This window comes from Mytilus galloprovincialis, chromosome 11 (assembly GCF_965363235.1).
Source record: "Mytilus galloprovincialis chromosome 11, xbMytGall1.hap1.1, whole genome shotgun sequence".
Taxonomy (NCBI): Eukaryota; Metazoa; Mollusca; class Bivalvia; order Mytilida; family Mytilidae; genus Mytilus; species Mytilus galloprovincialis.
Genome location: NC_134848.1, coordinates 42,979,222 through 43,006,327, shown reverse-complemented (window position 1 = coordinate 43,006,327; position 27,106 = coordinate 42,979,222). Strand labels below are relative to the sequence as shown.

The window sequence follows — 27,106 nt, the reverse complement described above, 5'->3', positions numbered from 1 at the left end:
ACTCGAAAACAAACCTGTGACTTTTTTGTTTACACACTAATTAATAACAATTCAAAGAAATCACAGATTTATTGTTGAAATGAAAGATGCTTTAACTTCATATTATGAAAAATATTTAAAGCAGGTAGTTCTTGACAAATTTATGATAAGTGTTCCTGGTGATTTCAATTTTTCAATAGAGGAATATTTTCATTGTTTACAACTGTATATTGCATACACTATTGAGTGTACGCATGTTCATGATGTTTAAATATTGTTTATGCATTTGATTTATTTGAGAATAGAAGTTCAATTAAGCCTTGATTTTGTCATTGACGTTTACGCATGTTTTGATATGATACATTGCCTAAAATTGCAAAGCATAACATCTACAAAAATTATGTCACTTGAAAGTTTTGTTCCTGATCTGTTCATTGCAACAGTAAGGATTTTAAAAGGTATATGCTAATCAATCCTGGATATTTTTCTATCGCTTCAAACTGTGTTCCCAGTAATTTTATATAGGCTATAGATAAGAGATGAGTTGTGTGTTGGCCCTAAACTACAGCACTACATTTTGGGTTATCATTAAAGGGGAATAATTAACCAATGTCCCTCATTTGAGTACTAGTATTAACCATATGTTCCCGCCTAAAAGCACATAGCCAAAAACATGTGTAAATGAAATAAATTATCGTGACCATGATTTGCCTGCATGACTATCGCTTTTATTAATGTAATTTGGATATAGATATTTAACTCAAGGTACAGTCTTTCCCAACCACTGAATTACAGGCTCGTGAAGCTTCTTTTAGCACAGTAACATGTATGTATTTAAAAAAATATAAAATACTTGTGTTGAGGTTGACATTAAAACTCTGTAATTCAAATTTTTACGTTCAGTAGCAAATATTCCATGCATTACAGGACGAGAACAAATTAACAATAAATACAATATTGTTTGTCTTGTATTAAAGGTTTTCCGGGAATATATTACACACACAAGACTGCCATAGCAATTGATTTTCCCAAAGAATAAAGGAAATTATGCCATTTTGATCGATCATGTTTCAACTGCTGTAATCTGTCATTATAATGTGAAAAGGGGAGATTATTTGAATAGGACCAACTTTTAGAGAAGCTAATGGGATTCTTTCCCCCACTGAATTTTACCCGTTGATCCTATGAAAATAAATGGTAGTAATATTTTAATTGAATTCACATCAGAGAATACCACATACAGACACATCTAATAACCCAATACAATATAAAACATAATTTATTCTCACTTTCTTCACAACCATCGGGGTACCGCCTTTTTGCATTGTATACAAGAGGAAGAGTGAAATATCGAAGAGAGGTGTTAGTGTAAGATAAAGAGTAAGAGATAGAATTTATACGATCTTATACAGGTATATCAATTTTGGAATATATCACCAGCGAAATATGAAGTTAAAAAACCAAACCGAAATTGGTGAAATTATGCAGCGGTCGAAGACAACAATGGATAGCCGCAAAAAAAAAAAAAAAGAACTACCACACGAAGTAATAACATAAAAGATATTTACAAAATAGTTATAAGAGTTATAACTTTTAATGACGATAAAAGAACCCTAAACATTTCTGAATCTACTTTTGAACACGTATAATGCACGTTCTAGTGACCTCTCTGGATATTTATTAAGTGCAATTTTTATATTAAAGCAAACCAGTGAAGAAGACGAATTTAAAGAATTACTAACCCCTACGCGTTTGCTAAGGGCAAAGAGTATGGCACTATCTTCAAACTAGAAATTGGGTTGAACGGGATGCTATTTGGCTGTTGCGTGTTGACAAGTAGCACCAAACAGTAAACCAAGTAAGATTGCAAACCTGATGAGAAATATACATTCTTTATCTAGAAAAGAGGTACCTACTTGGCAGAAAGTCTAACTAAGAAAAGCACGAAATCGTAAGCAAAAATCCTTAACTCTGAACCTCTGTCAATAAATTTTGCGAACCTACAGGAAAAGTGTTTGAATCAATCCGAAGATTCATATATACATATATATATGACGCCCGTCAAGCAAAAACCTTATCGCATTTGACGTCGTTATCGGTAGTCAACGCTAGAATGTAACGTAAAATAAACCGATAAATTGCACGTTGAAATTGAGATATTTTTTTTTTCTAAACATAGCGTTATTCATGCGAACTGAATAGTATATTCTTATATGGACGTCTACGAGAAAACCATGCAAAATCAAAAAAAAATTATGAAAGGGGTTGTGGAACTTTCAGCTGAATTTGGGTTCCTAGTAAAGTATTAAGTACATCTAATAGTTCTATGGTTAAAAAATGACAATTTATCTCAAATTATGTGAATACAGGGCGATTCTAGTTTAGTACCAAATTTGCTGGAAAATGTTGTTGAAAATGGACATTTTTGGTTTTTTTTTTATTGAATAGTTTAAGGTATTATATGACCAAAAAAATTGTTTGGCCTTAAAATTCAGACTTTCTACTAAAATAAACTGTAATTTGGATCTTATTTCTACCTTTATTTTTGTTTTTATTTTTATTGACATAATTGTGTTTTTTTTAAATTTGAATTCAGCCTGTACTGAAAATGTCCATAAAACCTCAAAAGTCACTCAAATTGAAAAAAAATATTTTGTTAAACGTTATGGTTCACTACAAACTAGTATTCCTTAACGGGATTTTGGTTGCAAATTGATATAAGCTTATTTGAATAAAAGATGAAAAACTGAAAAATATAGCTAAAATTATCTCCCTTTGTAAAACTCTTCACAATAAAAGGTCGATTTAGTGTCAATAACAGAAGGAGGGAAATCAACAAATGTGCAGAAGGATAGGAAATAATGGTATTTTTTATGAATATGGTGTAGCCAAAAACTTATTTTTATTGAAAGAGTGTAACAAAGACATAGCAAACCATGTGGCAAAGACATTCCCACTGCCACTGGGATAAGTCTGATCCTGATCAGATAGTCTAGACATGACTCATGAGGCTAGACTATCACTATCATGTCTAGGTTTTAGGCTCACATTTTAAAAATATGCATATGCTGCAAACATGGACAGGAGTTGGATTGCAGTAGACAAGAAGACAAAATGAGTTGCTGCCATACTTTCATGACCCTTCCAAATCTAGCAACGGAAATTCCAAAGCAAAACTTTCAGTTTCAGTTAGTTCTGGTAAGTTTGTTAATTTTTTTGTGGTTAGAAAAAGCAGTTTGACACCATAAAAAGACCTACTATAGAAACATCACATTAAATCATAAATATAGGAAGAAGAGCATAGACCATTTCTCTTTGGGGAAAAAAAAGGGGGGGGGGGTATTTACATAAATTTCTTGAAGCAAACACTGATTTAATTTTCATTGACATACATTTATAATGATTTAAAATTCTTCTGAAACTAAAAGATTTATGTGTTTGCCTTCTAAATTTTAATAGAAAAACTTTTTTCTCTCTCAGTCTCTCAAGAGATCTATTATAATAATCATGATAAAATATATATTCTATTACAAAGCCCTCCGGTATCAGGTCTGTTCGCCCTGAGTTTGTTTGCCAAATTGTCAATAGAGTCCATTGACTCTGTTTTTTTCTCCTAATTTAAATATAATGGTTGCTTCAAATCCCTTTTTTTTTAATACAACCCATTGAAATAGAAAACATTCAGTATATATATATATATATATATATATGAAGATGTGGTATGAGTGCCAATGAGACAACTATCCATCCAAATAACAATTTATAAAAGTAAACCATTATAGGTCAATGTAAGGCCTTCAACACTGAGCCTTGGCTCACACGGAACAACAAGCTATAAACATGATAAAGGACCCCTAAATTACTAGTGTAAAACCCTTCAAACAGGAAAATCAATGGTCTAATCTATATAAAAAAAAAAGAGAAACGAGAAACACGTATAAATTACATAAACATACGAAAACTACTGTACATTAATGCCAACTAAAAAGTATGTGTGTTAACCGCACTACCCTTACCTACCTTTATTTTTATCCCTTCCCTAAAGATTTTTGTGACAGGTTTTGATTAAGCACTGTTAAAGTCACAATATAGCTCCCAAAGAGTTGTGAATTTCCTGTCTTTATTCATTCCTTTACCAGTACTACATGTACATTGTACAATGCAGCTAGATTGATACAATATATGGTTCTCAAACTCAAAAAAATGTTTTACAAACTATGAGCTCGTTTTTTTCTCTCTCTAAAAATTGGTTACTGTGAGACTTTTTCTTTACATTTCCTTAGTGCAGGTCATGTATCACAGTTATAAACATGGAAAGAGAACTTTAGCATGTCTTTACTTCTATCGTTAATAAAATAGAATCTGAATAGAATATGCTTACAAATGTATTCCAAATTAAAGGGCCCAGAAGGGGCAACATGAGATTATAACATTACAGATTACTCAGATAAAACAAATTCAAAATAACAATACTGAAGAAATGAATTACTTGATGATGTGATTGATATCATAGCATTTATGACATTTACACAAATTAATTATCATATCTACAAAACTTTTTTTTTCAATGAACCAATACATTATGTTAAGCCAACTTAATGTACAATGTACATGTAGATATAACTCACAGTACTGATCATGCAAATGTACAAATATACAATATTTTATTTCTTATCAACAGGTTAATGTTGAAGATGGAAAAGCACAAAAATAATGTTAAAATGAAGGCAGATATGATAGGAGATCATATAGGTAAATATATGATATAATTGATAAAAAAAAATGAATCAAACAAGTCATAACAAGAGACTACTAAATAGAAAGCAAATAAGACCTGTGTTGTGGCATTATTTGTGAAATATAATCATATATCGAAATTGGAAATTGACTAGTTACATTTATTATTGTAAAAACATGATAAATAATCAATAAATTAGATTAACCCTTCAATTTTAAAAGTTCAATCTGGTAAACAAAAAGTAAAAATAACACACAGAACACTCAAATTATTATTTTATGATCAATTAAGGGCCATATCAGTACAATTTACACAACAAAATTACTCATCATTGGAATTGTTCTCTTTATAAGAATTAAACCTAGAAAAAAATATGTGTTCTTGTCAGCTTGACACTGAGATGCTCATTTATAGTATACATGCATTTATGGTAAACCTAAAGACTACATTTGTATTTTTCATTTTTGAAAAAACACTTTTACCATTATTACAGCTATTTTCCTAATGCGTGTAGAGTAAAACTTTGGTAGGTTTGCTTGCCCTGTTTGTATAAATATTGATTCAAGCTTTGTTATTAAGGTTGATATCTTCAAACAATAAATATAGGCATATTTGAACCTTTATGGAGTACTTTTAAATTTGATTAGACATTATGTCAATTGCAATTGTACAATATACAAACAAACCATGCAAGCTAACCGAAGTCTTAGATTTACATGCCTTAGGAAATTAGCTGTAAAATTAATTATATATTTGTTTCCATTATGCTTATTGTTTTACCAATTTCAAATGTTTTGGCTTGTTTTTAAATTGGTCTATATCAGCTATAGGGTCAAAAGGGTCCAAAGTTAAACTTGATTTCATAAAACAATTGAATAATTGGTGTTCTTTGAAATTATGCAAAATTAAACGGTGTATTGTACTTTTTTGGGTTAAATACTTCTTTTATGTTTAGATTTTTAACCGGATTTTTGTGACAAAAATGTCGGTTATTAATTTGGGGATGTACGTCGGGCGGCCGGGCAGGCAGGCGGCAATCAAATGTTGTCCGTGCAGTAACTCATGAACCGTTCAACCAAAGCTTTTAAAATTTTAATATGTTGTTACTGACAACTAAATGAAGACCAAGTTCAATAATGGCGATTTTTACTCTTACCGTTCAGGAGTTATGGTTCTTGAAAGATTGTAAAATGGAGTTTTACAGTCGTGTCCGTGCATTTACGCATGAAATGTTCTACCAAAGCTTCCCAAATTTTAATATGTTGTTACTGATGACAAAATGGAGGTCAAGTTCAATAATGACGATTTTGACTTTTACCGTTCAGGAGTTATGGTTCTTGAAAGATTGAAAAATGGTGTTTTCAGTCGTGTCCGTGCATTTTCTCATGAACCATTCAACCAAACCTTTTGAAATTTTAATATGTTGATACTGATGACAAAATGGAGGTCAAATTTGATATTGACGATTTTCACTTTCACCGTTCATCAGTAATGGTTCTTGTGATATTGCCAGGACACAAATAAATATTAATAAATCCGGTTTGCTGTCGTTGTGACAGCCTCTTGTTAATATTCGTTTTCTAATTGCAAAAAAGATCACGGGGGCAAAAAAACCTTAGTTAGTTTATTAAAATATTATTGAAGGTTTTTTTCTATGCTAAATGTTATCATGCATTTAGCATGTTTAGATTTATGATTTGGGCTCAGTTTTCAAGTTGATTCAAATTGGGGTCCAAACTTAAACTTTGTTGAAATTCATTAAAAATTGCATATATGGGGTTCTTTGATATGATAAATCTAATCATGTCTTTTAGACTTTAGATTTTGGATATTAGCACAAGTCCAATTTCAAAATCATCAGTTCGTTTACCACATTTATTCTGTGTCAGAAACCTACATGTATGATGTGTCTAATATTTCATCACAATCCAAATTCTGAACTGTATCATGTGAATCAAGTTTGAATGTAGTGTCTATATAGTGTTCCCCCCCCCCCCCCCAACCTGATGAAGGTGCAATCTCTGCATTTGTAATAGAATGTACCCTTGAGCTGTTTTATTCTCATTATTGAAGGTTGTACAGAGGCATTACATTCATTTCATTTGAACTTTTGTGGATATTTGTCTCATTTGCAATCAATACTCATCTCCCTATTTTTGTATTGTCATAACGTCATAAATACAAGATGAAATCTGCAAAATTAACTTCATTAAAATTAAGTTTGCTGCAGCTTGGAATAAGAAAAAAAATCAAATTTAGGTCCATTTTTAGCTAGTATACTCTATTTCTTATTCTATGTACTGGAATGTCAGAGTTGTGATAATCGAAACACATTTTACACTTAGACCAAGTTAATAAGTAATTTCTTTTTAGGAAATTTCAATCATTTAATGGATAACAATTGTTTTCTTATTATCTTTTACAGACATTTGGTGATCCAAAAATAACTGGAGTTCATGAAAGAAGACTGATTGCTGAGACACATTTTTGTTGATAAACATGTTTATGATGAAGAAAAACTTAGATAATATTACTGATACTTGAATAAGGCTCTGATCTGTCTTTGATTTTTCCTGTTGACGTTAAAAATTACAAGCTCAAATAAAAATAAATTGAAATGGAACTCATATGCTTTGAAAAAAAGGAAAAAAAACGGCAACGTGAATCTCGCTGAAGTCTTGAAAACCACCAAGTCAACACACAGTTGAAACACAAATGAGAAGAGAGAGATATTTGCTAGGCAATAGAATGTTCTCACTGTCTCCCCATCAGCAAGGCTTTCTTATCAGCGAATAAGAAGTCTAAAATTACTTCTGTATTAAAAGGTCATCAGTATTGAAGACAATCACGAAGATTACGAATGTACTTGGCCATTTGATAAACATAATAATATTTTCATTTGTCAGAAATTGTTTCTTAGATTGACTAACTAGTTTTATTGATTGGATTATTAGTAAATTACCTTTCATAGTTCATGTAGTTACATGTATGTAAATTCTTATAAGATAGTATGGAAACAATTTAATACTTCCCTAAATGCCATACCTAATGCAACAATTGTCTTGTGCTGCTAAGTCAATTCGAATTAACTTTTATGTATGTTTATAATAATCTTATTCTTGCATGTAAGCACCATTTAGTGTTATTGTATCATCTTCATTGATTGTTAAATATAATACTAATGCTATAAAAAATAATAACATTTATGATCATTTATACAGATTGAGATATTTAAAAATTTATCAATGCTAAAAGAGAATTTATAAATTTAGACATTTTTTTAGGAGAATTTTAGAAAGTACTACAACAAAAGCAAACCAATAGTATATTCTCAAATGCACTATTAACTCTCTCTCCAGATAGCCAAATAGAGATATGTTTATATTTTATTAAATTGATGAAGTGTATGTTAGTTTAAATTAATATGTACATGCAATTTTAAGGTTTTAAAAGTCAGCATTTTTATTGGATTATCTCCCTTTGTACAATAGAAATTCAGATTTTATCCACACTGTCTCAGGTACTCATGATCAAAATGACTTATATGGTAACCAGCATGCCAGTAAAAGGTTGCAACGTGTCGTAATTTTGTTTACCTGTCAGACACAACTTCTGAATGTCAATACTTAAGATGTTTCAATATGATGAACTTGACATTAAATTTCATATCATTTTTCAGTAACCAGAATACAACTTTAGTAATTAGCACGCTGCAATAACCAAAAATGGGATTACTAGGAAGAAATGAATAGATTTTACTCTTTAAAGTAATAGGGACAAGTGTACTAAAGGAATTTGGAATAAAAAAAAATCCTCAAAAAAAATTGTCTTTGGCAGCTCCCCCCCTTTTTTAAGCCTAATGCTTACTATTGTTTGTGCCACAAAAATCCATTTCACTTTGAATTTTATATTTGATTTACCTATATTGCATGTAACAATCTGTATAATTCAAGTATTTATTTTTGAATGCTTGGTTTCATTAAAATATGAGACTTTCCTCAATTTATTGCGAAAATACAAAAAAAGGGGGGAGGCTATCTAAATGATCAATAAAATCTATAAAATTAATTTGCAACCGAAATCCCTTCAAAATCTTTTGAACCAAAGAAAATGCAAAGCATCTCTGAAATTTAGGGTAAATTAAAGCGACTTTTGGGCTGTATTGTCTGTTTTAGTGTGATTTGATGAAAAGGCCATATTTTTTATCATTTTATGTGTTTTGCCACACCCTTATGTTCTATATATATCATTATGTTTAATAATATTATGTGATTTATACTTCATACACATCCTATCTGTGCTATTAAAGTATTTAAACACTCAAAAGTATTATAGTATTTATTTCTATTTGAGAAATTTATAAAATCTATGCATTTCAGTAAATGCATCTATAAATAAACTCGAAAATACCCTAAATCCCTATCGTTGCCATGGTTACCAGCAGTGTAAGAGCTTCAAACTTGCATGACTTTCATATGATGTCAACCTGAACATGTCAGCAAAGTTTCATCAAAATCAAACAACTTTGCATGGAGCACCATCTGCATGGTTTTCTCATAGATGTCCATTTAAATATTACATATAAATACTTCTGTTAAATAATGCCGTATTTACGATCTAAAATTTAATTTTGTGATAAATTTCTATTCAAACTTTTCAAATGCTTGTTTTGACATACGCTGTATATTCTTAATTATTGTCTTGAGAGGAATGATTTATAAACAATATAATAAAATCCCACACATCACCATGTCTCATTAATACATAGCACCACGATATGTGATGATACACGTATTAACCTTCTACAATATATAAACAATACCAATGTTGTGTAAAAAAAACCCCACTTAAATATTTTCTAAAAAAAAATTTCCGCAGCTGGATTTCTTTTATACTTTTAATACGGCAAGTTATTGTATGAAGAACCTAAGAAAATGATTTAATATTTGGCGCAAAATTATGCATGCCAAATGCGGAAAATCTTGCATGGTTAATCACACGAGAGAGTTTGCTTACAAGAAATTAAGTACGAAAGAGATGAAAGTCTGTCTGAAATTTTTCGTCTTTTATTTTGCCACGCTTTAAGGAACATGTGTACTAAGTTTCAAGTTGATTGGACTTCAACTTCATCAAAAACTACCTTGACCAAAAACTTTAACCTGAACTGGGACGAACGAACGGACGGACGAACGGTACGACGAACGAACGAACGGACGAACGGTACGACGAACGAACGAACGGACCCACAGACCAATAAACATAATGCCCTCTACTATCGTAGGTGGGGCATAAAAATTTGCAATGCATTTAAAACTGTTAGTATGAAACAAATATCAGTTCATAATTATATCACTCACTTTAAAAAAGTTGGGGTATACTGTTTAACCTCTGTCTGTCCGTTAGTCAATCCATCCGTCAGTCCGTCCGTTCGTCCCATGAATATATTCGTCGCATATCTATTAGGAACTACATTACAAGGATTTCTGAAATTTGGTTTCAGGGTTTATATAATTCAGTTATATCGTGCGATGCGTTTTCAGATTCATCACTCAACAACTTCCTGTTTACCGAAATATTACAGCGGGGGTATCATCAGTAAGCAGTAACTCAATGTTTCACTTGTTTTATAAATGCTTTAGAAGTTTACTTAAATCTCCTACAAAAATCGCCAAAATCGGCTTTAGAGATCCAGGCCACTCATCTTCTAAGTGGAAAGGGGATGGAATTAACTCGGCTCATACGGCACAAAAACTATAATAAACCTGGCCAGGATGTTGTCTTTTTGACAGATTCTGCATTTCCTTTCTCAATTTTATTCAGGACAAGTTTTATCTTAATTCTTGTTTTACATTTTCTAAAAGTAAACAAAATATAGGTGTTCTGCATCCATTCGAAAACAAATCTTTTAATCTTTTATTCTTAAATGGTCTGTGTGGTAGGCCATGAAGAAACAAAACAACAAAGAAAGGAAGAAAATCATCAGTGATCATTATAAAATAAAAGATGCTAGGAGCTTGAGCTAATTCGACAAATGATTAACAATTTTGGATGCATACACGAGATTGTTTAATCTGGTTAATCATTGTTACAATGTTGTCAAATATATGTATACTATTTAATGGTCACAGTTCAATTTCGTTGTATTAATTTTCTTTGATTGTGAATAAAATGAGATGCGGGATGTTGTTTGACTTAAATTGAGTTGTTAACTTGATTGAAATAAATATGCAACTCTAGTATGAAAGGTTATACAACGACGAGAAGACATTTTTAAATTGATGATTTTGACTTAATGATCAGGAGTCTCTGACTGTTTCACCCGTCGTGTAAATCTCTAAATTCACGGATAGATAAGATTAACAATCCGATTAATAAACTTTCAATGGTATTTGTTAACGCCATGTAAAATCAGAATGTTGTGTTAATTTTCAAAAAAGATAATGCTGGATATATTACAATGATCTGTAAACATGAGGCAAGGACTAATGGAGGCAGTACAAGCTGAAAAAAACATATAATTAGATCACATCAAATAAACTTGTTGTTCTTCATATTTTTTTCAATCTTGAAATGTCATACTTTAGATGTTAAAAAACAATCTATTTTACTTTTGCATAATATTGAAATTTTCAAGTTCACTTCGAATCAAATTTCTCTGATAAGGGATATCCAGGCGAAACTTATTATAATTATAGTAATACATAAAAATAGTTGATATTTATTACGAACACGGGCAGATTGAAATTTCGCACTTGAGATATATTTTTAATGCTATTTGATAAAGTTTTCAAATGTTATTTTTCGTTTAAATCACTTTTAGTTTAACGTGCATTTTAGTTTGTTTTGTAAACATTGACATGCGTATATATTTATTGCAAAAAGTATATCTGAAACGGATGAAATTGCACACGCAGCTGCAGTTCTCATTTAACGATAACATTGAAGATAATACATGTAGAAATGAACTATTCAAAGAAGGCAAAGATATGTATTTATTGGGTAAATTAAAATAAAACGGCGTAGATAAATCCCGTTCTAGATACGGAGAGCGAAAGCGAACAAAATTTTACATAAACTTTTGACGACAGGTAAGTTTGTCGAGATACATTGCTGCTACCTATAGTATTCGAGAGTCCCGTTTAAAATCTTTGATTAAACACATCAACAGTAAAAGGAATACCAAAAAAATATCAAAAGAAAAATTATGCTAGTCTGCATGGTTTACCTCATAACAGACATGACTCTGAACCTCAGATTGTGTTATCTTCTTTTGAATCAAAATACTCGGGTTTTGACACATATGTATCAGCATTTTAGATAAATGGAACTTGATGTAGATATAAGAAGATGAGTATGAGTGCCAATGAAAAAACTCACCATCCATGTCATAATTTAAAAAAATAAACCCTTATAGGTCAAAGTACGGTCTTCAACACGGAGCATCTATAGACTTGATATGTCCACTGAACAGAATGGACAAATGTCTGGTCGCCTTGCTGTCCGCACATAATATTTGCATTTATATATTCTGATGTGTGTCGTAGATGGGACTCTTATACTAGTATAATAGTCCCAGGTCGTAGTTACAGGCCTTCAACATTGAGATAAAACATACCGTATCGTCGGCTATAAAAGACCCCGATATGAAAAATATGATTGATTGATTGATTGTTGGTTGCTTAACGTCCAGTGGCAAATATTTCATGCATATTCAGGACCAGAACAAGTTCACAATAAACACAATAGGTAGGTCTTGCCATAAAAGAGGCCATAAGGGATGATGGTCGGGGAAATTTCGACTGCCACTGGAAAATGAGATAATATTGGATAGGGGCAGAAATTTTGCCTTACAACAGGCCACCTACGGGCCCTCAAAGAGTTGTTGTAAGGGTTCTTAACGTGCAAAGAGCGTGGCACTCTCTTAACACGAGACATCGGATTTAACGTCCCCATTCTGACTGGAAGTGACTGCGAACTTGATACATCCCGCACAGTCAAACGGACGCCCCACTTCGTCAAGCGTTTTACTGCCGGTCGGGAGAAGACCAAGTGACCATATTTCTATTCCCCAGTCACCCTTGGGGGTATGAAAAATATGAAACAATTAAATTAATTACAGCCGATTCCATTGAGTGTGTAGGCAAAGGTAATATCTTTGGTTAGCTAAGGTATACGACCATCCTTTCGGAGTAGCCTGTTCTTACAGACAGATAGATTGGCGATCTGTCGGATGAGTCTACTTTTAAAGGAGTGTAGTTTACCTGAACTAAAAATGACTTCACGGTTAAGCTAGCCACGAATCAAGTTAACCAAAGATATTACCTTTGCCTTCACACTCAATAGAATTGGCTGTAAATTAATACCAGTATTAAACGCCTTATTGGCAAAATATATTCTACTCCTTTAGATTAAATGTTCAAAACACTGACCTTCCACGACAAATTCCCACATTGAGCTCCTTTAATCTATAATATTTCATTTCTAATTTTATTGTCAATTTGATTTTGAATGGCCAAACTGTTTTAACTGGCAATATGAATTGATTCAATTTGAACCTTAGAAAGATCGAATAAGAGTCAAAATTAGTCAAGCTGATCCTTAATATCAAATAAATACAAACAGACACCACGCGTAAAATCAAAATTAATAACAGAAAACTCAGATGACCATGTCTTAAAATCAAACGAGTGAAACAAAAAATAACACAGAAATTTAAAAATTGAGCAACACGAACCCCATGAAAAACAGATAGTGCCCTGGAAGAATCAGGAGTTCACACTTAAGTGTGTTTTTTTTTTTATTACATTTAAGATAACACTGAAATCGCTACCAAAATAAAAAGAATTCTTTTATATTTAAAATCCAACAAATGAAAGTCTTTATTGTTTTGTTATTGTAGGAGAAAAAAATCGGTATATGACTGACTATCTTGCTTTGTGTGTGCTACATATAACTGGACGATATTAGAAAAATAAGCCTTTGGTCATACTAAACGTTTGGTAGATTTTGTCAAGCTAAAAAAATATTGACGATCAAACTGTATCGCATGTGGCAGAATTCTTCCAAAAATCATCATCAATAAGATAAGTCGGTTAACATTGCAAGCAAGAGAATGATGAAACTACTTAGAAAATGGAGAGATTAGAAACCAATTTTATCTGTTTTGATTAAACCTATTCTATGGTATCAGAAAGTACCATTATTTCATCGTTGCTCATGATAAATCAGAAGTTAATTTTACAAAAAAAAATTGAACAAAATAAAAAGAAATAGATACTCTTCATCGTCCTTTATAATAGTTCGATAAGATGGCTCGTCCTGTAGTTATTCCTGCAGCCAGAATTGCACGTGTTAGGTAGGAACATCTATATTAAAAAAAATTCGTCCATATGCTAGGAAGGAATATCAGGCTACATTTTGTCAAGTACCAGGAGAAGAGTAAAGTAGTAAATTTCTGCAAACTTTTAAAATCGACGTCAAAGTGTATGATTCCAACGTTACGTTGAATTTTACGTTAGAACACATTTCATGTGTTACCAAAATTGAAATTTTTCAACTAATTTTTCACCGTTTTTGCTTGTCGGGCGTCATATATATTATTTGAGTATCAAATAAAGGTGCAAAAAGGTGAAAATTAGGAAATTTCAAAGTCATCAATTGAAGACGAGGCAGTCGTTAGAAAGATGATTGAGACTTCCCATCCAGAGAACTATCAAACATATTTTCAAGAGAAAAGGTAAAAATCCTTATACAAATGATGAATGAAGACCATTTCATTAGTGAGGAAAAGGCGTGTATGGATTCCAAGGTAAATCGTGTCAATATAAAGGGCAAACTTTTAAAGACATTTGGAATAAGCACGTAACATACTCTTCTAATTTAACTTATATTCTACCTGTTGTAAACTTTGATAATGTAAGTGGGTCTTGGAAATACTAGCGTTAAAGTACACAAAAACAAATTATTACTAATCTCAACTCATAAAAAATAGCAAAATTATTGTCAGCAATAAAATACTGATTATTTTTAAGATATAGTTTACAATGACATTATTTCTCAGCATTATTTTAAATTATAATTATAAAAAGACAGATATTGACAAAAGTGCAAATTCCATGATGTGTTGTGAACGAAATGAGGTGAAAATACGATGACTGTTTAGAAGTGTTACAAAAGTATGCATTCTTCCTTTTAAAAACTCTTCCAATTTTATATTTATTAGTAAAGAAATAATTGAAGATCACACAACATGCACAAGTCATTTTCGGACGTGGATGTGTATGTGTGCATCCCGTCAAGCCAGGCAGTTGGGTTAATGTGGGATTGTTTACCCAATGTATTGCGTATCCCTATGTACCAGTGATAGATATAATTTTCCATCCCATCATCCTGCTAAAACTACAGATACAAGAGGTAATGAAGACAAAGAAAAATATTTTTTGACAATCCCTGTATGTGTTTAAATAATATTGTCAAAAATAGTCTTACGAGAAGTATACATAGTGTGTACAGTATAGTATATATAAATAGAACTGTTGGTATTCCCTGCCAGATTAATAAGCTAATGTGATATTTTTTCTCTCTGTTAAAACAGGAAATGGATAGGTTGGTCAAAGAAGATCTGGTCAGAAGAAGAGAACAACAGAGGGAGGATGAAATGATTGCCAAACAAATGAGCCGAGAAGGTGATGTGAACATCGTTATTGGTTTGAGGGGGATTTACTATGACACCAAAACACACTACCAATGCCTTTATTGTGACAAAGTTTTGACGAAGGCAAATAAGGCTCGTCATTCCAAAGTTTGTGTCCAACAACCAGACCTCCAGGAACAAACTGTAACGCAAGTGCTGAACGAGGTCTTTGGTAAACCATCACCGCTACCAGCTGCACAAACGAAAGCCTGCTCTTGCTTTGTGTGCGATAAGACCATCCCCCTGAAAGCATTAAGGCACACATAGCGGAACACAAGAGAAAGGGTACACGAGGTAAACCTCCCCCTCAACCATCAGTACAAACCAGTGACAACAAGAAAAAAACAGTGGTCAAAACTCCAGCAGCTACCACAGTTGCAAAGAAACCAAAAGCACTGGTCCCAACCACAACAAAACCAACGACTGGTAGGAAAAAACCCAAAGCACTGGTCCCAACCACAACCAAACCAACGACTAGTGGGAAAAAACCCAAAGCACAAGTCCCAACAACAAGAAAACCTACTACTAGTGGAGGAAAAGCAAACACAGCGCCTGAAACACCGGCAGTTCCAAAGCCGAAGAGCAATAGAGGTCGACCAAAGCTGTACAACATTCAATGCACGCACTGTGAATTGAAGCTAAGTAAAAGCGAGGAGAAAGAGCACTACCTCACCGTCCACAACATAAGTACGAAAAACAAAAACGGAGGATCGGGCCAAAAGGGGAATAAGAACAAAAAGAAGTCTGCCGCACTAGGCAAGTTTTTCATTACCACCAAGTATCATCTAAAATATTTTAATGCCAGAGTGGTGGCGGGTAAAATACCCACCAGAACATGGAAGATCAAACGGATCAACCTTAACGCTGCAATGGAAAATGTACACTCTGTCTGCAAAAGTTTTTGCGTACACGGTATTTCAAACGGAACTATTTCTTGGCGCTTTATGTGAGGAAACATTTCTGTACCATGTCGTTATCTGCCAAATCGAAACACAGAAAGAATTACTAACCCCTACGCGTTTGCTAAGGGCAAAGAGTATGGCACTATCTTCAAACTAGAAATTGGGTTGAACGGGATGCTATTTGGCTGTTGCGTGTTGACAAGTAGCACCAAACAGTAAACCAAGTGAGATTGCAAACCTGATGAAAAATATACATTCTTTATCTAGAAAAGAGGTACCTACTTGTCAGAAAGTCTAACTAAGAAAAGCACGAAATCGTAAGCAAAAAATCCTTAACTCTGAACCTCTGTCAATAAATTTTGAGAACCTACAGGAAAAGTGTTTGAATCAATCCGAAGATTCATATATACATATATATATGACGCCCGTCAAGCAAAAACCACCCTTATCGCATTTGACGTCGTTATCGGTAGTCAACGCTAGAATGTAACGTAAAACAAACCTATAAATTGCACGTTGAAATTGAGATATTTTTTTTTCTAAACATAGCGTTATTCATGCGAACTGAATAGTATATTCTTATATTACATATAAATACTTCTGTAAAATAATGCCGTATTTACGATCTAAAATTTAATTTTGTGATAAATTTCTATTCAAACTTTTCAACTGCTTGTTTTGACATACGCTGTATATTCTTAATTATTGTCTTCAGAGGAATGATTTATAAACAATATAATAAAATCCCACACATCACCATGTCTCATTAATACATAGCACCACGATATGTGATGATACACGGATTAACCTTCTACAATATATAAACAATACCAATGTTGTGTAAAAAAAAAACCACTTAAATATTTTCTAAAAAAAAATTTCCGCAGCTGGATTTCTTTTATACTTTTAATACGGCAAGTTATTGTATGAAGAACCTAAGAAAATGATTTAATATTTGGCGCAAAATTATGCATGCCAAATGCGGAAAATCTTGCATGGTTAATCACACGAGAGAGTTTGCTTACAAGAAATTAAGTACGAAAGAGATGAAAGTCTGTCTGAAATTTTTCGTCTTTTATTTTGCCACGCTTTAAGGAACATGTGTACTAAGTTTCAAGTTGATTGGACTTCAACTTCATCAAAAACTACCTTGACCAAAAACTTTAACCTGAACTGGGACGAACGAACGGACGGACGAACGGTACGACGAACGAACGAACGGACCCACAGACCAATAAACATAATGCCCTCTACTATCGTAGGTGGGGCAGAAAAAATTGCAATGCGTTTAAAACTGTTAGTATGAAACAAATATCAGTTCATAATTATATCACTCAAAAAGTTGGAGTATACTGTTTAACCTCTGTCTGTCCGTTAGTCAATCCATCCGTCAGTGCGTCCGTTGGTCCCATGAATATATTCGTCGCATATCTATTAGGAACTACATTACAAGGATTTCTGAAATTTGGTTTCAGGGTTTATATAATTCAGTTATATCGTGCGATGCGTTTTCAGATTCATCACTCAACAACTTCCTGTTTACCGAAATATTACAGCGGGGGTATCATCAGTAAGCAGTAACTCAATGTTTCACTTGTTTTATAAATGCTTTAGAAGTTTATTTAAATCTCCTACAAAAATCGCCAAAATCGGCTTTAGAGATCCAGGCCACTCATCTTCTAAGTGGAAAGGGGATGGAATTAACTCGGCTCATACGGCACAAAAACTATAATAAACCTGGCCAGGATGTTGTCTTTTTGACAGATTCTGCATTTCCTTTCTCAATTTTATTCAGGACAAGTTTTATCTTAATTCTTGTTTTACATTTTCTAAAAGTAATCAAAATATAGGTGTTCTTCATCCATTCGAAAACAAATCTTTTAATCTTTTATTCTTAAATGGTCTGTGTGGTAGGCCATGAAGAAACAAAACAACAAAGAAAGGAAGAAAATCATCAGTGATCATTATAAAATAAAAGATGCTAGGAGCTTGAGCTAATTCGAAAAATGATTAACAATTTTGGATGCATACACGAGATTGTTTAATCTGGTTAATCATTGTTACAATGTTGTCAAATATATGTATACTATTTAATGGTCACAGTTCAATTTCGTTGTATTAATTTTCTTTGATTGTGAATAAAATGAGATGCGGGATATTGTTGGACTTAAATTGAGTTGTTAACTTGATTGAAATAAATATGCAACTCTAGTACGAAAGGTTATACAACGACGAGAAGACATTTTTAAATTGATGATTTTGACTTAATGATCAGGAGTCTCTGACTGTATCACCCGTCGTGTAAATCTCTAAATTCACGGATAGATAAGATTAACAATCCGATTAATAAACTTTCAATGGTATTTGTTAACGCCATGTAAAATCAGAAACAGAAACAAATGCAATTTTGCAATGTTGTGTTAATTTTCAAAAAAGATGATGCTGGATATATTACAATGATCTGTAAACATGAGGCAAGGACTAATGGAGGCAGTACAAGCTGAAAAAAACATATAATTAGATCACATCAAATAAACTTGTTGTTCTTCATATTTTTTTCAATCTTGAAATGTCATACTTTAGATGTTAAAAAACAATCTATTTTACTTTTGCATAATATTGAAATTTTCAAGTTCACTTCGAATCAAATTTCTCTGATAAGGGATATCCAGGCGAAACTTATTATAATTATAGTAATACATAAAAATAGTTGATATTTATTACAAACACGGGCAGATTGAAATTTCGCACTTGAGATATATTTTTAATGCTATTTGATAAAATGTTATTTTTCGTTTAAATCACTTTTAGTTTAACGTGCATTTTAGTTTGTTTTGTAAACATTGACATGCGTATATATTTATTGCAAGAAGTATATCTGAAACGGATGAAATTGCACACGCAGCTGCAGTTCTCATTTAACGATAACATTGAAGATAATACATGTAGAAATGAACTATTCAAAGAAGGCAAAGATATGTATTTATTGGGTAAATTAAAATAAAACGGCGTAGATAAATCCCGTTCTAGATACGGAGAGCGAAAGCGAACAAAATTTTACATAAACGTTTGACGACAGGTAAGTTTGTCGAGATACATTGCTGTTACCTATAGTATTCGAGAGTCCCGTTTAAAATCTTTGATTAAACACATCAACAGTAAAAGAAATACCAAAAAAATATCTGAACCTCAGATTGTGTTATCTTCTTTTGAATCAAAATAGTCGGGTTTTGACACATATGTATCAGCATTTCAGATAAATGGAACTTGATGTAGATATAAGAAGATGAGTATGAGTGCCAATGAAAAAACTCACCATCCATGTCATAATTTAAAAAAATAAACCCTTATAGGTCAAAGTACGGTCTTCAACACGGAGCATCTATAGACTTGATATGTCCACTGAACAGAATGGACAAATGTCTGGTCGCCTTGCTGTCCGCACATAATATTTGCATTTATATATTCTGATGTGTGTCGTAGATGGGACTCTTATACTAGTATAATAGTCCCAGGTCGTAGTTACAGGCCTTCAACATTGAGATAAAACATACCGTATCGTCGGCTATAAAAGACCCCGATATGAAAAATATGATTGATTGATTGTAGGTTGCTTAACGTCCAGTGACAAATATTTCATGCATATTCAGGACCAGAACAAGATCACAATAAATACAATAGGTAGGTCTTGCCATAAAAGAGGCCATAAGGGATGATGGTCGGGGAAATTTCGACTGCCACTGGAAAATGAGATAATATTGGATAGGGACAGAAATGTTGCCTTACAACAGGCCACCTACGGGCCCTCAAAGAGTTGTTGTAAGGGTTCTTAACGTGCAAAGAGCGTGGCACTCTCTTAACACGAGACATCGGATTTAACGTCCCCATTCTGACTGGACGTGACTGCGAACTTGATACATCCCGCACAGTCAAACGGACGCCCCACTTCGTCAAGCGTTTTACTGCCGGTCGGGAGAAGACCAAGTGACCATATTTCTATTCCCCAGTCACCCTTGGGGGTATGAAAAATATGAAACAATTAAATTAATTACAGCCGATTCCATTGAGTGTGTAGGCAAAGGTAATATCTTTGGTTAGCTAAGGTATACGACCATCCTTTCGGAGTAGCCTGTTCTTACAGACAGATAGATTGGCGATCTGTCGGATGAGTCTACTTTTAAAGGAGTGTAGTTTACCTGAACTAAAAATGACTTCACGGTTAAGCTAGCCGCGAATCAAGTTAACCAAAGATATTACCTTTGCCTTCACACTCAATAGAATTGGCTGTAAATTAATACCAGTATTAAACGCCTTATTGGCAAAATATATTCTACTCCTTTAGATTAAATGTTCAAAACACTGACCTTCCACGACAAATTCCCACATTGAGCTCCTTTAATCTATAATATTTCATTTCTAATTTTATTGTCAATTTGATTTTGAATGGCCAAACTGTTTTAACTGGCAATATGAATTGATTCAATCTGAACCTTAGAAAGATCGAATAAGAGTAAAAATTAGTCAAGCTGGTCCTTAATATCAAATAAATACAAACAGACACCACGCGTGAAATCATAAATCATAAACAGAAAACTCAGATGACCATGTCTTAAAATCAAACGAGTGAAACAAAAAATAACACAGAAATATAAAAATTGAGCAACACGAACCCCATGAAAAACAGATAGTGCCCTGGAAGAATCAGGAGTTCACACTTAAGTGTGTTTTTTTTTATTACATTTAAGATAACACTGAAATCGCTACCAAAATAAAAAGAATTCTTTTATATTTGAAATCCAACAAATGAAAGTCTTTATTGTTTTGTTATTGTAGGAGAAAAAAATCGGTATATGACTGACTATCTTGCTTTGTGTGTGCTACATATAACTGGACGATATTAGAAAAATAAGCCTTTGGTCATACTAAACGTTTGGTAGATTTTGTCAAGCTAAAAAAATATTGACGATCAAACTGTATCGCATGTGGCAGAATTCTTCCAAAAATCATCATCAATAAGATAAGTCGGTTAACATTGCAAGCAAGAGAATGATGAAACTACTTAAAAAATGGAGAGATTAGAAACCAATTTTATCTGTTTTGATTAAACCTATTCTATGGTATCAGAAAGTACCATTATTTCATCGTTGCTCATGATAAATCAGAAGTTAATTTTACAAAAAAAAAAAAATGAACAAAATAAAAAGAAATATATACTCTTCATCGTCCTTTATAATAGTTCGATAAGATGGCTCGTCCTGTAGTTATTCCTGCAGCCAGAATTGCACGTGTTAGGTAGGAACATCTATATTAAAAAAAATTCGTCCATATGCTAGGAAGGAATATCAGGCTACATTTTGTCAAGTACCAGGAGAAGAGTAAAGTAGTAAATTTCTGCAAACTTTTAAAATCGACGTCAAAGTGTATGATTCCAACGTTACGTTGAATTTTACGTTAGAACACATTTCATGTGTTACCAAAATTGAAAATTTTCAACTAATTTTTCACCGTTTTTGCTTGTCGGGCGTCATATATATTATTTGAGTATCAAATAAAGGTGCAAAAAGGTAAAAATTAGGAAATTTCAAAGTCATCAATTGAAGACGAGGCAGTCGTTAGAAAGATGATTGAGACTTCCCATCCAGAGAACTATCAAACATATTTTCAAGAGAAAAGGTAAAAATCCTTCTACAAATGATGAATGAAGACCATTTCATTAGTGAGGAAAAGGCGTGTATGGATTTCAAGGTAAATCGTGTCAATCTAAAGGGCAAACTTTTAAAGACATTTGGAATAAGCACGTAACATACTCTTCTAATTTAACTTATATTTTACCTGTTGTAAACTTTGATAATGTAAGTGGGTCTTGGAAATACTAGCGTTAAAGTACACACAAACAAATTATTACTAATCTCAACTCATAAAAAATAGCAAAATTATTGTCAGCAATAAAATACTGATTATGTTTAAGATATAGTTTACAATGACATTATTTCTCAGCATTATTTTAAATTATAATTATAAAAAGACAGATATTGACAAAAGTGCAAATTCCATGATGTGTTGTGAACGAAATGAGGTGAAAATACGATGACTGTTTAGAAGTGTTACAAAAGTATGCATTCTTCCTTTTAAAAATTCTTCCAATTTTATATTTATTAGTAAAGAAATAATTGAAGATCACACAACATGCACAAGTCATTTTCGGACGTGGATGTGTATGTGTGCATCCCGTCAAGCCAGGCAGTTGGGTTAATGTGGGATTGTTTACCCAATGTATCGCGTATCCCTATGTACAAGTGATAGATATAATTTTCCATCCCATTATCCTGCTAAAACTACAGATACAAGAGGTAATGAAGACAAAGAAAAATATTTTTGACAATCCCTGTATGTTATAAAATAATATTGTCAAAAATAGTCTTACGAGAAGTATACATAGTGTGTACAGTATAGTATATATAAATAGAACTGTTGGTATTCCCTGCCAGATTAATAAGCTAATGTGATATTTTTTTCTCTCTGTTAAAACAGGAAATGGATAGGTTGGTCAAAGAAGATCTGGTCAGAAGAAGAGAACAACAGAGGGAGAATGAAATGATTGCCAAACAAATGAGCCGAGAAGGTGATGTGAACATCGGTATTGGTTTGAGGGGGATTTACTATGACACCAAAACACACTACCAATGCCTTTATTGTGACAAAGTTTTGACGAAGGCAAATAAGGCTCGTCATTCCAAAGTTTGTGTCCAACAACCAGACCTCCAGGAACAAACTGTAACGCAAGTGCTGAACGAGGTCTTTGGTAAACCATCACCGCTACCAGCTGCACAAACGAAAGCCTGCTCTTGCTTTGTGTGCGATAAGACCATCCCCCTGAAGGCATTAAGGCACACATAGCGGAACACAAGAGAAAGGGTACACGAGGTAAATCTCCCCCTCAACTATCAGTACAAACCAGTGACAACAAGAAAAAAACAGTGGTCAAAACTCCAGCAGCTACCACAGTTGCAAAGAAACCAAAAGCACTGGTCCCAACCACAACAAAACCAACGACTGGTAGGAAAAAACCCAAAGCACTGGTCCCAACCACAACCAAACCAACGACTAGTGGGAAAACACCCAAAGCACAAGTCCCAACAACAAGAAAACCTACTACTAGTGGAGGAAAAGCAAACACAGCGCCTGAAACACCGGCAGTTCCAAAGCCGAAGAGCAATAGAGGTCGACCAAAGCTGTACAACATTCAATGCACGCACTGCGAATTGAAGCTAAGTAAAAGCGAGGAGAAAGAGCACTACCTCACCGTCCACAACATAAGTACGAAAAACAAAAACGGAGGATCGGGCCAAAAGGGGAATAAGAACAAAAAGAAGTCTGCCGCACTAGGCAAGTTTTTCATTACCACCAAGTATCATCTAAAATATTTTAATGCCAGAGTGGTGGCGGGTAAAATACCCACCAGAACATGGAAGGTCAAACGGATCAACCTAAACGCTGCAATGGAAAATGTACACTCTGTCTGCAATGGTTTTTGCGTACACGGTATTTCAAACGGAACTATTTCTTGGCGCTTTATGTGAGGAAACATTTCTGTACCATGTCGTTATCTGCCAAATCGAAACACAGAAAGAATTACTAACCCCTACGCGTTTGCTAAGGGCAAAGAGTATGGCACTATCTTCAAACTAGAAATTGGGTTGAACGGGATGCTATTTGGCTGTTGCGTGTTGACAAGTAGCACCAAACAGTAAACCAAGTGAGATTGCAAACCTGATGAAAAATATACATTCTTTATCTAGAAAAGAGGTACCTACTTGGCAGAAAGTCTAACTAAGAAAAGCACGAAATCGTAAGCAAAAAATCCTTAACTCTGAACCTCTGTCAATAAATTTTGAGAACCTACAGGAAAAGTGTTTGAAACAATCCGAAGATTCATATATACATATATATTATTTGAGTATCAAATAAAGGTGCAAAAAGGTGAAAATTAGGAAATTACAAAGTCATCAATTGAAGACGAGGCAGTCGTTAGAAAGATGATTGAGACTTCCCATCCAGAGAACTATCAAACATATTTTCAAGAGAAAAGGTAAAAACCTTCTACAAATGATGAATGAAGACCATTTCATTAGTGAGAAAAAGGCGTGTATGGATTTCAAGGTAAATCGTGTCAATCTAAAGGGCAAACTTTTAAAGACATTTGGAATAAGCACGTAACATACTCTTCTAATTTAACTTATATTTTACCTGTTGTAAACTTTGATAATGTAAGTGGGTCTTGGAAATACTAGCGTTAAAGTACACAAAAACAAATTATTACTAATCTCAACTCATAAAAAATAGCAAAATTATTGTCAGCAATAAAATACTGATTATGTTAAAGATATAGTTTACAATGACATTATTTCCCAGCATTATTTTAAATTATAATTATAAAAAGACAGATATTGACAAAAGTGCACATTCCATGATGTGTTGTGAACGAAATGAGGTGAAAATACGATGACTGTTTAGAAGTGTTACAAAAGTATGCATTCTTCCTTTTAAAAACTCTTCCAATTTTATATTTATTAGTAAAGAAATAATTGAAGATCACAAAACATGCACAAGTCATTTTCGGACGTGGATGGTATGTGTGCATCCCGTCAAGCCAGGCAGTTGGGTTAATGTGGGATTGTTTACCCAATGTATCGCGTATCCCTATGTACCAGTGATAGATATAATTTTCCATCCCATCATCCTGCTAAAACTACAGATACAAGAGGTAATGAAGACAAAGAAAAATATTTTTGACAATCCCTGTATGTTATAAAATAATATTGTCAAAAATAGTCTTACGAGAAGAAAGTTAATAGCATCATGTTAATTGGGGCTCTACTTTCTTGTCGGAAGCATCATTTTCGTTAAATCAAAATTGAATTATCAATTGGGTGAATCAAAAGGAGGTCAATAGGTATAATTTGTTTTGCCTGTTATAATTATTTTTTCAATATATTACAAAATACAATATATCTTAAATAATTAAATACACAAATGAAAATACATAAACATATATATATACTAAATAAACCTCATCATAGATACCAGGACTATATTTTGTATATACAACAGACGCGCGTTTCGTCTACAAAAGACTCATCAGTGACGCTCGAATCCAAAATAGTTAAAAAGGCCAATGTTAAGGCAAACATCCGCCAAGCCTGCAAGGCCGCCAAAACAATAAAGATAACATAATAACTATCAAAACAGTTAATCATGATAAAAACAAGACATACTATTATCACTCCCTTTTCTCTCTTCAATATGTGTATAGATAATGAAAGGACAAAACAGCAAACCAATTCAAAATATATGTAGATCCTGAGTAGTTAGAGGAAAACCAACATCATATGTAGGATGCAAGTTCTCTGAAAAGAGAAAAAAGAATAATTATAATAAGCAATATACATGTATGAAGTAAATACAAACACAATTGTAACACATTACAATTTATATACTCTGATGCTTGATAATTTTGATAAGTTCTGTACCTGTAAAATTTAAATGAAGCCCATCTCTCAGAGCAAATAAGGAATAATCTAGAATATTGTCGAGTAAGAAACTCCTATACAAATTACAATATAATAAATCATTTCTTTTACACAATCTGTTTAACTCGGTATTAACTTTATTAACTTTCATGTGATCAACTGGTCTAGGAAGAATAGAAGTAAATATCAAATTAGCAAATGTCTTCTTTTTTAACTTGTGAATTAAATCTCCAAAATATGACATAATAGTTTCTACGGATTGAGACGAAGAAATGTTATTAGTACCAACATGTACTATAGATCACTATAACGAAATCTAATGAGATTAAATCTACTTTCCCAGATGAAACTAATTCAGCAAGACGACCAATAGTGGCACCAGGAAAAGCCTGAATTGTACACCCATCTATTCCACTAACATAGTTAGATATAAACGCTGGCACAACATTGAACAATGGTCGCCCTTTTTTTTAGCTCTCCTGGCCCGAAGGGCCAAGTGAACTTTTCTCATCACTTTGCGTCCGTCGTCGTCGTAAACCTTTACAGAAATCTTCTCCTCTGAAACTACTGGGCCAAATTAAACCAAACTTGGCCACAATCATAATTAGGATATTTAGTTTAACAAATGTGTCCGATGACCCCGCCCGCGAACCAAGATGGCTAAAAATAGTACATAGGGTAAAATACAGTTTTTGGCTCATATCTCTGAAACTAAAGCATTTTGAGCAAGTCTGCTGTGAATAAAATTCTTCATCAGATCAAGATCTATCTGCTCTGAAATTTTCAGACCAATCGGGCAATTTGTTGTTGGGTTGCTGCCCCTGAATTGGTAATTTTAAGAAAATTTTGCAGCTTTTGGTTATAATCTTGAATACTATTACAGATAGAGATAAATAGTAAACAGCAATAATGTAAAGGAAAGTAAGAGCTACAAATAAGTCAACATGACCAAAGTGGTCAATTGACCCCTTACATCTTTACCGTTTTCGGGTCATAAGCGAATTCGGGTCATAAGCAAAATTTGGATTCAAACCTTTTCCGCTTCACGTTAAAATGCCAGTTGTGTATTTTGGGGTTACCTTATTGGTTATAAATATTTAGAATTGTGTAAATCTCGAATTATGAAAATATTGTGTTTGGTTTCTATAAATCGCTAAAATCGGTCCATTATGGATTTTTTTCTTTTAGTTTTGTGTTAAGCTTTATAAAATAAAATTTCATTAAATATTTTTTTTTTATTAATTTCTACGAAAAAACGAATCAA

At 33.0% G+C, this 27,106-nt stretch overlaps 1 long non-coding RNA gene across 1 annotated transcript; it reads left to right on the top strand.

The window, feature by feature from the left end:
• Nucleotides 1–2,196: 2,196 nt before the first annotated feature.
• Nucleotides 2,197–9,043, top strand: LOC143052204 (uncharacterized). Its single transcript, XR_012971033.1, has 3 exons — nucleotides 2,197–3,177; nucleotides 4,661–4,731; nucleotides 7,143–9,043. It is a non-coding gene; the product is annotated as an uncharacterized LOC143052204 (long non-coding RNA).
• Nucleotides 9,044–27,106: the final 18,063 nt, after the last annotated feature.